Source organism: Callospermophilus lateralis, chromosome 3 (assembly GCF_048772815.1).
Source record: "Callospermophilus lateralis isolate mCalLat2 chromosome 3, mCalLat2.hap1, whole genome shotgun sequence".
Taxonomy (NCBI): Eukaryota; Metazoa; Chordata; class Mammalia; order Rodentia; family Sciuridae; genus Callospermophilus; species Callospermophilus lateralis.
In genome coordinates, this window is record NC_135307.1 from 142,360,771 (window position 1) to 142,374,839 (window position 14,069).

Consider the following 14,069-nt stretch of genomic DNA (forward strand, 5'->3'; position numbering starts at 1 on the left):
AGAGTATTTAACTTGCCACTAACTTCTAAAAATGTGTACATGAGGAGAAATGATCTGAAAAAGATAATCTTGGAATTCATTCATTTACCAAAGCATTGTGCTCAGCAATGCAAAAAAAATATATATATGAAGGCAAATAAAGAATAATTCCTCCTGCCCTGAAGGAACTCAAAATACCCTAGATGTGATAAGAGGCAAACAGCTGTTAGGGTACACGACACAAGCAGGACCTGGGGAAAAGACACAGAGTACTTAAAGGAGGAGGAAAAAATTCCATAGCTGGCAGGCTCCATAAAGAAGATCCCACAGTCAATGTTCCTCACATTCACCCCTCCTCAGTGCTAGTACTAAGGCCTCCTTGGTGGAGGACCTTTGTCTCTCTTGCATGGCCATGGCAGTGACCTCCAATGCTCAGTTCTCTGAGCCTCCTGCACTCACTTCTAATGCCAGAGTACCTATTCTACAGCATTGATTCATCTGAGAAGCAGAGGACACTAACAGTAAGGTTGCAAATCCTATAATGAGGCTGTGGACCCACTTCCTGCTTTATCATTTACTGGTTGTGACCTTGGGAAAGTCATTTAGCCCATCTCCCCCTACTTGGACTTTCTCAGCAGTGACAGTACATGTCTCATGTTCTTGGAGTCAGGATTTAGTGAGGTCCTGCACACGACACGATTGGCATGGCACCAGCATGGATGCAGGGCATTGTTAGAAACCATGTTCGCTGTCATCCTTTCCATCATTCAATCTAGTTCTTGTTGGCCAGATTCCAAAGTCTTCATTTTGGTATGCCATGCTGTGCATGAGTTGGGACTTGTGTATACTTCACCAGTTCTCCCTCTTTCTGAACCCCTTTCCTCAAATACCAAACATTTTGCCATCCTATGTGGGTGTCACTATCCAAGTGGACCTTCTGTGCTCAAGCCCCACACCTCTGGACAAGCTATTCATTTGCCTTCAGTGCTTCACTGTCTATCTACAAACACAGAAAATCCCTGCTCAGCCAGCAGGCCTCCCTTCTACCAGATTTTTCTGAACTTTCTCTGATATCCTGTGAAGGAACAAGGGCCTCCTTCTGCTAAGTCACAACCATAAATCACATGGCATACACAGATAGCACAAATGAGGGGAGTAGTACATTACAAGATAGTAAGGAGTGGTAGGGACTGTGGCAAAAAAGGAAATCTTATTCCTTGGCCTAAAGGTCAACCTTTCTTCACTATTGCTATGGTGGAATGGGGGCTCATTCTTGCCAATTCTTCCATTTTCCAAAGGTAAGATAGAAATCTGAATTTTTACCTAAAAATTGCCAGTTGTTCATTGTTGGAAACCTTAAAAAATTAAATCTATAATTTGGGACCCAATAAAACAAAATCATCAAGGACCAAATAGTTAAATGCACAGCCTCAGCTCTTGAAGTAGTTAATTCTGAAATTTTCTTACATGTGCCTACCTACATTCTAGCAAAATTTCCTTTGCTTTATAATTATGTACATATCTATTTTCCCAGTACATTCCTTGAGGTCAAGGACTCTGTTGGGTTATCCTTTTCTTCCTAAAGTGACCAACACTGTAAGTGACTCAAAGGCAATTCTCACAAAACTTCATGTTGATATATTTTTCCAAGCCTTGAAGCCGGCTAGGGTCCACAGGCAGAAGGTTATTCCTGGAAGGTCTAGCAATAATGATGCTTACATTCCAGATGTCTCAATTTTCTAGGGAGGAAAAAATGTCATATCTATTGTAAGTCTTAGTCAATATCTGACTTCCTACTTCCTACTACTACAATGGCTCCAAAGCTCTCAATACAAGAATCAGCTCTCAAAATATAAAGCTAATCTATAAAACTTGTCTATACATAAACTAAATCTGCACCTGGCATATAAGTGAATTGCTACTGGTCTAATTAAATTTATCTGAAAGAGCCCCCACTTAAAGGTCAGATGTGACAGTGTTTTAATTTTGTTGGAAGATGAGCACAGACTACATCCTGGATACAAAAGGAACATACTGTCTTCAAATCTGCAGCCAAGAAGAAGATGGTAAAGGGTGATAGGGTGGACAATTTAGAAGAGATCAGAGACAGCATGACAAAACAATTTTTAAACTTTTTTTAATGTTCATAATCTTTGATCCATTATTTCAACTTCTAGGCATTTAGCTCAAGGAATAATCATGCACAAATATTCAACTGTATGGATGTTCACTGAAGTTCTGTTTAAATTGTGAAGAAAATAGTGGGGTAAGGGCTAGGGTTGTGGCTCAGTGGTAGAGCACTTGCCTAGCACATGTGAGGCCCTGGGTTCAATTCTCAGTACTGCACACAAACAAATAAATAAATAAAGGTCCATCAATAACTAATAAAAATATTTTTAAAAAAAAGAAAGAAAATAGTGGGGTGCTTTGTGAGCAATAATAAAGAATGGGTTTATGATTGTTAGTAATGACAGGTGGCATTACTGAACCCTTACCTTTGTGACAAATAATATGCTGGGAACTTTAAGATTCATGGTATACTTCAACCTTCTTTTTTACTATTTTTTGGAAAAAGAAACTAAGACATAGGGTGTCTAAATAATTGTCCAAATCATATAGCAAACAAAGGCCATAGAAGGTATTTGAATCCAGTATTATTTAACACAGAGTTCAAGCTTCATCCCTTAATTGCACTTCGCCCATAAATATCAAGACATCAACAGTAATCATTGGGCACTCATCAAAATTATAATCTGGGAGAATATTTGACATATAGAAAAAGTTATGATACTTTATTCAGTGAGGAAAGCAGATTTAGACAAAAAGTTCATCTTGCATAGTCATTGGTAAAGTCCCATAGGCACAGCTCCATTGAAGACAGATATGAGGTAAGGAAGGAAGCATCCCATCCCAGTTCCACACCAGTCACTGTAGGCCAAGGTGCCATGTGATTTAATCTCATGGACAGAGCAGATATCAGTCCACTGGGATTCAGATGTCCAGCCCCACTCCAGTTAGCTGGGGCCAGGGAATAGAGAACTATAGAAATGCTTCTACAAAGCAGCAAGTGGCTTGGAGGAAAGAACTGACCATCTGAGTGGGTGATATTTTTTGTCTCTAAAAGACCATAAATACAGCCAGGTGTGGTGGTGCCTGCCTTAATCCCAGCGAATCAGGTGTCTGAATCAGGAAGATCACAAATTAGAGGCCAGCCTCAGCAATTTAGCAAGACACTCTGCAATAAATGAGACCCTATCTCAAAATAAATGATGAAAAGGGCTGAGAATGCAGCTCAGTGATAAAGCATTGCTGGGTTCAGGTCTCAGTACCAAAAACATAAAAAGCATAAATGTAGTTGGGGAAGGGAGGAAAGAAAGCCCCACATCAAGGTATTAACAATCTTTCTATCTGTAATGTTTGTTTAATTTTTACTTCTCTATGTAAGAGAAGTAGTGGATACCTATCGTTTTTGTACTAGGATAAGAGAAGAAACCCAGCCTACATGAGGATTAAAAAGTGAATTCCACAGTGGGTGGTATTGGGATATTCAAAGCCCAGATGAAGAGAAAAGTAATTTTAGTGATGATGGAATGTAGGAAATGCTTACCAAAGCAAGGTGAGAAATGGGACAGCAAATCTCACCTGAAAATCCTTGGCCCAGTGCAAGCCACAACTGCGCCCGCCACCACAACCCCAGGAAGACGGCTGTGTGTCTCTGGCAGAGGTGTCGGGTATTCTGTGCACCTGGATCCTGTGATTCTGTGCTGGGCAACAGGCTCCTACAATAAGATAGATCAGAGCAGGGAATAAAGGCATGAGTTGTCAAATATAGGATATGATTTAAAAGGCAGGAGATAGTGGCCAAAAAGGAGGAAAACAAAATAAAAAGGCCTGTTTCAAGTAATCAACTGAGGAATGGACAAGAAAAGCAGAGAGAAGTTCAGTGATCTGAAAGATTGTAATGGGGCAGCAAAAAAGTAGGGAAGGGGATGGGACTTTATGGCCCAAAGGATAAAGTCATGACCCAGGGCATGAAGGATGCAGAAGAGTTTTCAGACCGTAACAGAATATTTCAGTGAAAAGAAAAAAACAGTTGGTAGGAGCCAGGTGAGGCAGAAGGAAAGAGGTAATGAGCAGGTAAGTTATGGAGAACAAACACATAAGTTTGAATAAAACTGGCAACACCCACTCCAGAGTTAGAGGATGTTGGCCACTGTGTCACTGTATCCTATTGGCCTTCAATGTTCTCCAGTGATAAGTGACCACCTGTCTTCCTACCCACATTCTGCCTATGATCTCTGAGCATGTAGTGCTCATCTTGAGCCCTGCTTGGTATTCGCTCTTCTATCACCTCCCGCCCCTGGCAAATGGATACTTCACTACTTTCCACTGGATCTTTGGTGGAATTTTACAGCTCCAACTAGACAGAAACGGCTGGAAGTTAGATGTTGGAAGCATCTGACACTGTGATTCGACATTTTAGCAGTTTTAATTCGGATCCACAGGTTCTTTAACACTCCTTAAATCTATAGAAGGCATCCTGGTGCCCTACCTAGGAGTCTGAGCATACCTCAGTAACTGGGGGACCATAGAACATATGACTGGAAAGGAAGATTCAGCTTGTACCTTGTTTTCTTGGAACACTCATCATTGGACCCCTGGGCAGCCATGTCAGAAGGGCTAGCATGAGATGCTGTGAGGAGGCTCAGACCACGTGCAATGACTTCATGCAGCTGTCCATCTGAGGTCACAGGAAGGACCAATATCAACCACAGGACACAAGAGGGAGGAAGCCCTAGAGATGGCTCCAGCCTCAGTGGCCATCAGACCCCATAGACTGCCTGAGAGCCACCCAGCTGATCCCGGTCAACACTCTGAACCAGTACAAATTGATTGCTGTGGTTTTCAGTTAATAAATTTTAGGGTGATCTGCGCTGCAGAAAGATAAGAGAACCAGACATGGTTGGTTCCAAATAAATTTCTACTAAATTTATTTCTGTAGCAGATAAGGAAAGACAACATTTTCTTGATCGTTTTCTTCCTTTTTGTTACATCCTCCCTTATTTTCTGTTCCTTGGTCAGACTCTCCTTACATTCTCATTTCCTCTCCCCCACCCTTTCTTACTCTCATCCTTTGCCCCTTTTTCTCCCCAAATCTAGAATTCTCTCCTTTGTTAGCTAAGGGAAATGGAGAAGAGAACTACCATCCAGAGATCCAGTGCTCTCTCCATACTAAAAAAAGGTCTCTGTTTTCTGTCTTTGGGCATAAAGAAATTCAATTCTTTTTTTTTTTTTTTTTCAAACTGGTCCCATTTTCCTGTTGTTGTCTTTTGTTTTTTCCCTCTGATTTTATTCCTCCTTCCCAAATGATCTTTGAATCTTCTGTGTACTTTTTTGGGTTGTAAAACTAAGAACAAGATACCCTGCCCCAGTGATGATCTTGGCTCTAATATCACCCTCATCTGGAAGCACTGTTAGTTTTGGCCCCCTTCAAATCTTCTTGTAGCTATTCCGCCCATCTGCTACAGGAGGGTCGGACTCCCTTCCCCAGGCAGTACAGGGGGTCTGCAGTCAGCAGCTGCAACAGGAGCTTGAGTGGGAAGAGAACAAGCAGGGTGGTCAGAAGAGCCGCTGTGAGCACACAACTTTCAGTGAGGACGACTAGGTGGGAAGGCTCGGACACTGTGGCCTGGAGACCTGCCTGGCTCAGAGAAGCAGTGACTCACTCAACCGTCCCTGAGCAGCTGATAAAGCATGGAGGCTGGGGGATATACCGAAACTGGACCAGCAATTTTTCTCCACTTCCTATGTGGAAGGGAGTCAGTTCCCTCTGACTTTGCATCCAGAGATGTTGGACTACCACCTTGGAGTGTCAGCCTGTGACAAGCCAACATGGGTACACGTCAATAGATGCATGCCCTTGCACAAAGACACAGAACTCCAAATGAGCAGAGAAATGCTCAGTGAGGAAAGAAAGAAGCCACTCCCAGGAACGGCAGACATGTCACTAAAAGGACCACAAGCAGGGTTGGCTGGCCACGCTGCAGCAGGCAAAGCGGTATCATCTCAGGTCAAGGAGAAAGCCCAACAGCCAAAAATAGCTGCCCTTCCCAGTTGCCACAGCATCTAAAATTATACCATTGAAGATTTATTCCTTTGCACACCTCACCTTTGTTGGGGGAAGGTCTGGGGAGGACCCACAAAGTGTCTTCACAGTAAGGTGCAAAAAGCCTGACAGCTCCACAGAGTTATTTGGGGGTGGAAGAGGAGGGAGGTGTTGAAAGGGCAGGAACAAGGCAGAGGAAGTGCCGGTGAGGGACAGCAAAGGGCGACTTCTCCTATTTCAGAGTCTTATTCAGAAGGAGCCTAACTGGCAGCTACATCATAAAACCGAGGCCTAAGCAATTTGCCAGTAAATTTGAACCATGCATGTAAACAATCCTAATAATTTATTCCTTGAAATGCCTTTATAACACATTATTATGCAGAGCTGCACATGCCTCTATTTTAAATTGCCTAAACAGGATAAAAGGGGGGGCAATTAAAAAGAATAACTTTAAAAGGCAATGTGAGAAATGGTGTGTATCCACCATTCTGGAGCAGAGAGGGAAGTTGAACACAGGGAATGAGATCATGTCAACCAGTGTTGATTTGGGGAAGACTCTCTTCAAACTTCAGGCAGGGACTCTGTCTTTATGCAGAGAAGTTTTGTTGACTGGGCCCCAGAAGACAGAGCAATAAACAAGAACACACAAAAGCAAAAACAAAAAGCAATCATTATTTTAAATCCATATCCATCCCACAGTATCAACAAGTGACTTCTCCATCTGATTCCATTTTTAAAGCCCTTAGGAAAATCTACCCTGTTTAACCCACCTCTGGGAGAGAAAGCTAAGTACCATGGATGCCACAGGTGGACTTTGAGCAGAGGCAGGGATGTGTCAGGGTACTCAGAAAACAAGGATAGAAGGAAAAAAAAGAATGAGAGACCCAAGTACAGAGTGTTGGCAAAACCCAGATCCTGCAAAAAGAACCAACATCTTCACACCCTTTGGCAGCTTATAAAGAGCTTCCACATAATCTTACCTCCACTCCTCCAATCCCCATGAGGAAAAGAAGTTGTATGCCCATTTTTGTAAAGAATACTTTGCATGAGAACAATTAGGTGATTGACCCAAGGTCAAACAGCTGGTTCCTGGGGAACATGATTGGATCTTGAAACAAGAGGCTTACTAACTATATCCCTTGCTTTTTCTACTCTGATAATCTTTGGAGTTAAAACAGCAGTACAAGATACACTCCTCCTGGATTTGTTGAGCACTGACTGGGTAGTTTCTGAAACTAAGATTTTCCTTCTCAAGCTTGACTCATCCAGGCCTCAACAAATGATTGAACCTCAACTACTGGTCATTGCTCTGGAACCTGGAGCTCACCTTCATGGATATTTCACATAAATGACTCATTGGTGGCCAGTCTCAACTAACCCTTTTTCAGAAAGTCACCCTCTGACGGTGTAAACTAATGTGGGCCCTGACATCCTTTCCCAGGAACTTTTAAATTTTTACCACAATATAGTTTTCCTTTAGTGTCCATGTGGGGTTGGTTCCAGAAACCCCATGGAAATCAAAATTTGAGCATGCTCAAGTCCCTTATGTAAAATGGTCTATAATTTGCATCTAAGCTATAAACCTCTATAGAAAAACCAATACGATGTAAATGCTACGTAAATAGTTATTATATTGTATTATTTAGATAATAATGACAAGAAATAAATTCTGGCTGAGGCTGAGAATGCAGAATTCATGGATATGGAGGGCTGATTGTACTTAATATCATCCAAAACCAGGCATTTCAAATACTTATTCAGTATTTTACTGTGTGTCTCCTTCTCTAGAAAATTAGGTCCTTCTAAATAAATCTTACTCAAGGCCATCTCTCCAAAATTAAAACAGTTCCTTCAAAAGTAGGTGCACAGTAAATATTTGTCCAATAAATGACATTGAATGTTAATAAGGGTTCTTTTCTGGCACCCATGATGTGTCCAAAGTAGTGGAAAATCACTAACTTAAATCATCTCATTTAATCAAGATTACAGTTGCTAAAATAGAAAGTATATATAGAAGATAAGGTTTTAATAATAGCAAAGAGAGTGCTTGGGAGAATTAAATCTTAATTTGACATGCCTTTATCCCCTGCCACTTATTGCAAGAGCAAGGGCCATTTTGTGACGTTAAAAGGCAAGAAATTTAAAATGAATAAAAGGAAATACTTTTTAAAGCAGCGTATAATCTACCTGTGGAATTCACTGCCTCGGGATATTATTGAGGCAAATAGTCTAGCAAGATTCAAAAAAGGATTAGACATTTATATGAATAGGAATAATATTGGCAGTTACACTAACTAGGTTAAAAAGTTACAAGGCATGTCCGTCCTGAGCTCCAGGGCATAACTGTTCACCAGCTGAAGTGAGGAAGGAATTTCCCCCTGTTAATACAGCATTGCATAATTGGTCAGATGTAGGATGACTTATATTTTTGCTGTCTTCTGTAACATAGAGAGAGACCACTGCCGAGGGGAAGTTCCTAAGGTAGATGGCCCAGGGACCTCTAAACATGATATTTCTGACTCCTTCTTGAACAATCCTGAACAGAACCTGAGAAATTTTCGATTTTAGAAAGGGTAAAAATAATTTCCCTCTTCTAGATGATGAAAATATTTCATGGAATGAAAGCATGCCCTGGCTATAATCTTATTAGTAGCACAGCCAACGGTACTTGAAGGCTCTCTGAGCACTGCATATAATGCAAAAGCAAAAACCCACCCATTTTCTGAGCCCATCTAACTCTTTGCTTTATGCATATCCACTTAATACATATGTGTTTATCAAAATATATGTCTCTACAGGTGTGCTAAGAAAACTGGAATTCATAATTCTGTCTACTCACCTTGCTCAGCTTCTCTCTGTCACAAAGTCAATTATGCTGCCAGGCACAATCTTTGATTCTTGGTAATGTATGCCATACATTTTTTTTAACCCTAAATAGGATAACAAAAAAAAAAGAGACAATTTTTAGCCAAGTATCTGGATACAAGTTCTATAATAACATAATATCATATTAATGAAAATGTTGAAACTAAATTATTCATTATAGTCACTTAATTTATAATCTTTAGTCGTCCAGGTATTGACAATATTCTGAAGAAAGTGTGCATGCTTGACTTATTAGAAAAAAAACATCCACCAAACTGTGTTATGAAAAACAGTCTGCAAGCCAAGACAGAAAGGGAAATTTTAATTTAATCCTTCAAGCCAGCCACCAATCTAAAAAAATTCTAAGATCCTTGAATAAAAGTCAACATATATCCATCAAGATGTGTTAATATGGAGGTTTTTCTGAATAGGAAAAAACCCCCACAGATTCCATTAATATTTTCAGATACATTCTCATACAAAATAAGCTAAGAAATCTTGGTCTAGGTCCCATTCCAAAAGGAAATTCCCAAATGAATCTGGATGAAATCCTTTCAAAGTCATTTGGACCTACATGTAATATTTGTTCTTTGGACCTTTTCTAAATTGGCAGAATAACAATTAGATTCTCTTAGCTAACAATCATTCCTATAGTACATGATTCTCATCCAGAGGAAAGACCTGAAACATTTAATTTGCTTCAGATAGCAACAAATCATTTTATTAACTGGTTACAGACGAGCTTTTACAAATTAGGCTATTTCCTTGTGGTCTAAGATTTCCTGTTTACTTTTTCATGTGGTTTTTATAGAGTATAGCTTACATTTTTGTTATTAATGTTTTTCCCTTAAAATTAACCACACAGTATAAGGAATTCCAAGTTATTTTAAAAGTGAAAATCCTATTGTTGGGATGAGGTTGAAGTTTCACACTAGCAAGGTGACTTCAGGTAAACCAATTAACCCCCCTACATCTCTCTTTTGTCATCTGTAAAATGGAAGTATAATAATACCTACAACACAAAACCCATGTACAGATTAAACCTAAAGACAATGCCTAAAAGCATTTGGCTCAGAGCCTGTCACACGTTAAGAACACAAATGTTTTCTATTATGATGATGATGCACATTTTGACTATATATGTTTAAGCATTCGCCGTGCATTTCCTGTTTCCTTATTATTACATCATTCTTGTTTTAGTCAGCTTTTTTGTCACTGTGACCAAAACACCTAACAAGAACAATTTGAGAAGAAAAAGTTTATTTGGTGCTCATGGTTTCAGAGGTTTCAGTCCATAGGTAGCTGACTTCATAGCTCTGGGCGCAGTATTATGCAGAACATCATGGCAGAAAAGTACAGTGAAGGAAAAAAAGATAGGCATATGGCACCAGGAAGCAGAGAGCTCCGCTTACCAGCAACAAAATGTAAACCCAAAGCCACATGTTCACTGACCTACTTCCTCCAGCTACTCCCCACCTGCCTACAGTTACTGCCCAGTTAATCCTTATCAGTGGATTCATGCACCAATTAGATTAAAGCTGTTATAACTCATTCATTTCATTTCTAAACTTTCTTGCATTGTCTTATACATAAGCTTCATGGGGACACCTCACATCTAAGCCATAATTGTTCTCATGAATGTTTCATGACTCTCCTGATAAACACTATGAATGAGTTTCCAAAAGAATTTACCCAATATACCCTATCACAGAAGTATAAGAGTGTCCATTTCACCACTCCTTTTGAAAAATGAGATTTATTATTCATTTTAATTATAATTTTATGAAATAGAAAAGACAAAGAAAAAAGGAAGGGAAAATATGTTTAAAAGGCATACTTAAGCTTTTCTGTTTCTATAATGGCGGTAGGGGGGGGGGGGGCGGGGGGGTTGTGAATAGTGCAAATTTCCATTCCCTATTCAGTTTCCTTCCAAGAGCCTTCTCAGAGTATTTGCACTCCATATCTCAGAAACATGTTATCCTACAGTTGTAAACTTGTTTTCCAGCTGAGTGAGGGGGAGATTGACTTTCTGGTTTTCTGCCAGATGCCCATTGGTCCCATGAAGGCAAGTGATTCAACTTCAACCACCAGTGTGAAGATGGTGCATGCAAAACCATTCCCAGGGGAAATGGGACCTGGTGGAGCCAACATGTAAATATTTTCCTGCAAGATAGAATAATACAGAATGACACAGCCACATCTGACCACAAGTCACAGGAGGTGTAACCCAATGAGGCATATCATCTGAGCTCTGAAAGGGATAATCTGTAAAGGAACAGTTGGTTTGTGCAGCTTTTCAAGAGACTAAATGCTACCTGGTTTTGTGGGAAGAGAAAAAATAAAAGAATGCAAGAGAACACTTTGACCTTTGGTAGTGAATTTGCTGCACCAGAAAGGGGAGAGGTCAAAGATGTTGAAATGGAAATTTTCTAACTTCAGGCAACCAAACAAATGGTTTTCCTCATTGTTTTCACACCAATTTCCAGCTGATAGGTCCTCTATGTCTTAAAACAAGTCATGAGGAGGGGCCAGAAAATTTGTTTGAAGTCCGAATAGGCATTGCTCCCAAGATAAGAGGACTGACCTCCTTGGGTCATCCAGACAAAACTACAATGAGAAATCTCTTTTAAGTCAATGTTATAGATATAAAGTGGTTCCAGGGCTTCTCCTAGCTCCATTAAATAGAGGACTCACATTAAAGCTCAAATCATAGTTGCCCATCAACATTTGTAGATGGGATTATATTATAAAATAAATCCCATTATAAGATGAAAAAATTAGCTGCCTGAAGATAGATAGGAACCATTGAGATGGCATTCTGTCATGGCTCCATAAACATCTCTATGCCAGGGTGTGAAGTACACCCAGAAGCCAGCAAAGGGGTAATGGAATAAAGACTCTCATGCCTGAATTTCTCTGTAGCCTCTCTAGACCTCTGTCACCATAGCTATCAAACAGCAGTCATAACACCTTGCCTTGCAGAGTTGTTGGGAGGGAAGACCCAGCTCCTGCTACTTTGGAGATATTATTTACATACACACACATGTGTATGCATACCCACGTAAATGCACTTGAGTTTTTGAAATCAATTACTCTTTTCCATCTTTATAGCTCAGAAGGTGATTTTTGGAAAGTCAATCGAGAAAGGAAGGAAAGAAACATATTTTTTTTTCCTCCAACAAGAAAAAGCAATTAAATGTCAAATATTAACTGTTCCTGGGAGTAAATTTTTTTAATGGGTTAAAGTCTTGGCCATTATAGACCTCCAATATGTAATTTCTAAGAAAGGACCAGGTAATATATTTTTTTAATTTAAGTGGAAGATAAAATGTTAGAACCAGCGTATCAATTCAGAAAGCACTTTTTTATTCATTTTCAGTGGCTTTCCAATTGCATCATGCCTTTTAAGAGGCCCAATTTGTTTAACAGCACTTTATTTTAAACCTTCACTAGTGCAAAGCATTGATTTATGATAGAGCTGATTAAAGCAACGGTGTCTTAAGCAATAATGATTTCAATTACAGGACTTACACCAATGCACATTATTCTGATTTTCTTTTCATTCTGTCCACATTTTTATACACTAAAGAAGAGGGTATGGGTAGATGATGTAATTTTGAAAAGTCCCTGGATAAAGTTAATATCAAAAAGGAATGTATAGACAGATGGACTGATGTACCTTTTTTGATTATGTGAATGTATTGTATTTTAATATGCTCTGACAAACTCTTGAACAGCTCCCTGATGAGCTCCTACCCGATATCATTAGGGTTATTTAGTGCTTGGATCCTGCTCAATTCCCACCGGAGCCACATTGAAGTACTAGGAATATGCACACTAGCTTCGCTCCAAGTCCAGTACTTACAGTCTTGCCTTCTTTTTTTGTGGGGCTGGGAAAAAACAATTAAGCTCACCCTTAGATCTTTAACTCATTCAAGTCCAACAGCAATAGAAATGCATACCAAATGCTGTAACCCAATCTTGAGGGCCTATGTTACTCAGTTTTCCATTGGTATCACAAAATAGCTAAGAAAATCAGCTGTTAAGGAGGAAAGATTTATTTTGGCTCCTAGTTTCAAAGGTTTTGGAACATGGTTACTTGGCCCTGTTGCTTTGGGCCACATGGCAGCATCATACATCATGGTTTCAACAAGTGAAGGGGGATTGTTCCCCTCATGGTGCCTGGAAAGCAAAAGAAAGATAGAGAAAGGACTGGGGTCCAATATCACCTTTGAGGCATGCCACCAGTGACCTAACTTCCTTCCACGAGGCCCCACCCCTTAAAGGTTCCAGCACCTTTCAATAGCACCACAGGTTGACAATAAAGCCTTTAACAAGTGAACCTTTGTGGGATGCTCCAGGTGCAAACTAAAGCAAGGCCTATCCCACAGGCCAGTTTAGAAAATAAAAAAGTGAAGTCAGCCTAGAATCTTATGCAGGGGATTCAGTCCATTTATCTGCTTCCACATGCAACCCAACATGGAACCAATCACATTTTATTTATGGTGACTAGCAGAAAAGGAGCCCTGTTTAATGGGAGTAGCAACTCCTGGATCTTAGCCAATTGCTACTGTGGGGATCTATGAACCAAACTGTGCCACAACTTCAGAAATTTCAAAGGAATCCAGAAATTTAAACTGAAGATGAAGTTTCTCAATTTTTAATGGATGGACAAGCATGACTAAATTCAGTTTATAACCTGCCTTTGCAGTGCTTCTTAGTTGGTACACAAGCAACCCACCCATCTACTTGTTGGAGAGAAAATGTGCCATGACAGAGCACCGTGCTCAGCAATAACTCTTAAAAACTAACAAAATATTTATATTCTGCTATTTCATAAACATTTAATGGGAACCTAGGCACTGCACATGCAAAAGAAGGAATAATGCCCATCATCTACCTTCAAGGAGAAAGGCTCATACATATGAACCACAAAGAATTTCAGGTTTAAAAGATTAAGGAGAAATGTAATCTAAAATTAAGGCACTCTATGACATTTATTTTTAGATAAGAACTTCCTTTATTACCTTTCAGATAAATTAGTTTGTCCCCATGCTCAGATTTGAAACTCCATTTTAATTTGAGAACTAGTCCTCTGACTATCAAAGTCCATGTAGGA

At 39.8% G+C, this 14,069-nt stretch overlaps 1 long non-coding RNA gene across 1 annotated transcript in view; it reads right to left on the reverse strand.

Moving 5' to 3' along the window:
* Window positions 1-14,069, reverse strand: part of LOC143395647 (uncharacterized) — a 64,519-nt gene that overhangs the window by 15,985 nt on the left and 34,465 nt on the right. Inside the window, exons 3-4 of the long non-coding RNA XR_013090791.2 lie at window positions 8,925-9,015; window positions 3,622-3,758 (exon numbers count right to left, since the gene is read on the reverse strand). This is a non-coding gene — a long non-coding RNA (uncharacterized LOC143395647). The remainder of the gene's footprint in view (window positions 1-3,621; window positions 3,759-8,924; window positions 9,016-14,069) is intronic.